General features: G+C 30.4%; 1 non-coding gene across 1 annotated transcript; it reads left to right on the forward strand.

The window, feature by feature from the left end:
* The first annotated feature begins 379 nt into the window (after positions 1-379).
* Positions 380-487, forward strand: LOC148580452 (small nucleolar RNA R71). Its single transcript, XR_015895201.1, has one exon. It is a non-coding gene; the product is annotated as a small nucleolar RNA R71 (small nucleolar RNA).
* Positions 488-2,593: the final 2,106 nt, after the last annotated feature.

Here is a 2,593-nt window from a genome sequence, read left to right on the forward strand (position 1 = left end):
TCACCTCTGCTATTGCAGGGTTCTCATGATCATAAGCTTCTTCTTCAGAAGATGCCTCTTTAGTACTGTTGGATGCAGCTTGCAATCCATTCAGACTCTGAGAAATCATATTGACTTGCTGAGTCAATATTTTGTTCTGAGCCAATATGGCATTCAGAGCATCAATTTCAAGAACTCCCTTCCTCTGAGGCGTCCCATTACTCACAGGATTCCTTTCAGAAGTGTACATGAACTGGTTATTTACAACCATGTCAATGAGTTCCTGAGCTTCTGCAGGCATTTTCTTTAGGTGAATGGATCCACCTGTAGAATGGTCCAATGACATCTTTGATAATTCAGAGAGACCATCATAGAATATATCCAGGATGGTCCATTCTGAAAGCATGTCAGAAGGACACTTTTTGGTCAGTTGCTTGTATCTCTCCCAAGCTTCATAGAGGGATTCACCTTCTTTCTGTTTGAAGGTTTGAACATCCACTCTAAGCTTGCTAAGCTTTTGAGGAGAAAAGAACTTGGCTAAGAAAGCCGTGACCAGCTTATCCCAAGAGTTTAGGCTATCTTTAGGTTGAGAGTCCAACCATATTCTAGCTCTATTTCTTACAGCAAATGGGAAAAGCATAAGCCTGTAGACCTCGGGATCAACCCCATTGGTCTTAACAGTATCACAGATTTGCAAGAATTCAGTTAAGAACTGAAAAGAATCTTCTGATGGAAGTCCATGAAACTTGCAATTCTGTTGCATCAGAGAAACTAATTGAGGCTTTAGCTCAAAATTGTTTACTCCAATGGCAGGGATTAAGATGCTTCTTCCATGTAAGTTAAAATTTGGTGCAGTAAAGTCACCAAGCATCTTCCTTGCATTGTTGTTGGGTTCGGCCATGTCTCCTTCTTTTTCGAAAATTTCTGTCAGATTTTCTCCAGAGAGTTGTGCTTTAGCTTCCCTTAGCTTCCTCTTCAGAGTCCTTTCAGGTTCAGGATTAGCTTCAACAAGAATGTCTTTATCCCTTTTCCTGCTCATATGAAAAAGAAGAGAACATAAAAGAAAATATGGAATCCTCTATGTCACAGTATAGAGATTCCTTATATGACTATAAGAAGAGAAGAATGGAAGAAGGAAAAGATAAGAATTCAAACACAGAGGAGAAGAGTGGGTTCGAATTTTTGAGTGAAAGAGGGCTGTTAGTAGATAAATAAATAAATGGAAGGAGATGAGAGAGGGAAGAATTCAAAAATAAAATAAAATAAAATAAAAATATTTTTGTTTTTAATTTAAAATTTGAAGTTAAAATTCAAAAATTTTAAAAAGAAAAATTAAATTAAATTAAATTAAAATTTAAAACAATTATTTAATTAAAAAGGAATTTTGAAAAAGAGGAAGGTGATTTTCGAAAATAAGAGAGAGAAAAGTAGTTAGGTAGTTTTGAAAAAGATAAGAATCAAACAAAAAGATAAGATTAATTGAAAAAGATTTGAAAATCAAATTTTGAAAAGATAAGAAGTTAGAAGAGATTTTGAAATTGATTTTGAAAAAGATGTGATTGAAATTTATTTTGAAAAAGATTTGAAAAAAGAAATTTAAAAAGGTTTGATTTTGAAAATTAAAGTTGATTACGTGACTAACAAGAAACAAAAAGATATGATTTTAAAATTTAAAGATTGAACCTTTCTTATCAGGCAAGTAACAAACTTAAAATTTTTGAATCAATCACATTAATTGTTAGCATTGATTTTCGAAAATATGAAATAGAAATAAGAAAAAGAATTTTGAAAATCAATTTGAAATTTTCGAAAATTATGAAAGAAAAATGAAAAAGATTTGATTTTTGAAAAAGATTTAAAAATTTTAAATTGAAAATTTGACTTGACTCATAAGAAACAACTAAATTTTTAAAACTTTTGACTAAATCAAATCAAATTTTCGAAAATTATGAGTGAAATAAGGAAAAGATATTTTTTTTATTTTTGAATTTTAATGATGAGAGAGAAAAACATCAAAAAGACTCAATGCATGAAAATTTTGGATCAAAATAAATGATGCATGCAAGAACACTATGAATGTCAAGATAAACACCAAGAACACTTTGAATGTCAAGATGAACACCAAGAACTTATTTTTGAAAATTTTTAAGAAAAGAAAAACATGCAAGACACCAAACTTAAAAATTTTTAATGTTGAGATTCTAACAAATTGAAAATGCATATGGAAAATAAGAAAAGACACAAAACATGAAAATACAAAGATCAAACAAAGGAGATCATCAAGAACAACTTGAAGATCATGAAGAACATATGATGAATTTTCGAAAATTAAAGAAAATTATAAAAGCATGCAATTGACACCAAACTTAAAAATTGACACAAGACTCAAACAAGAAACATCAACATTTTTTTGGTTTTTATGATTTTGTAAATTTTTTTTTGTAATTTTTTGAAAATTAATTGGAAAAAGAAAAATAAGGATTTCAAAATTTCTAATGAGAATTCCAGGAATCATGCAATGTCAGTCTAAAGCTCCGGTCCAGGAATTAGACATGGCTTTACAGCCAGACTTCAACAGATCATCATGAAACTCTAGAATTCATTCTTAAAAATT

The sequence above is a fragment of the Arachis ipaensis genome, chromosome B10 (genome assembly GCF_059453495.1).
Source record: "Arachis ipaensis isolate K30076 ecotype BB chromosome B10, ASM5945349v1, whole genome shotgun sequence".
NCBI lineage: Eukaryota > Viridiplantae > Streptophyta > Magnoliopsida > Fabales > Fabaceae > Arachis > Arachis ipaensis.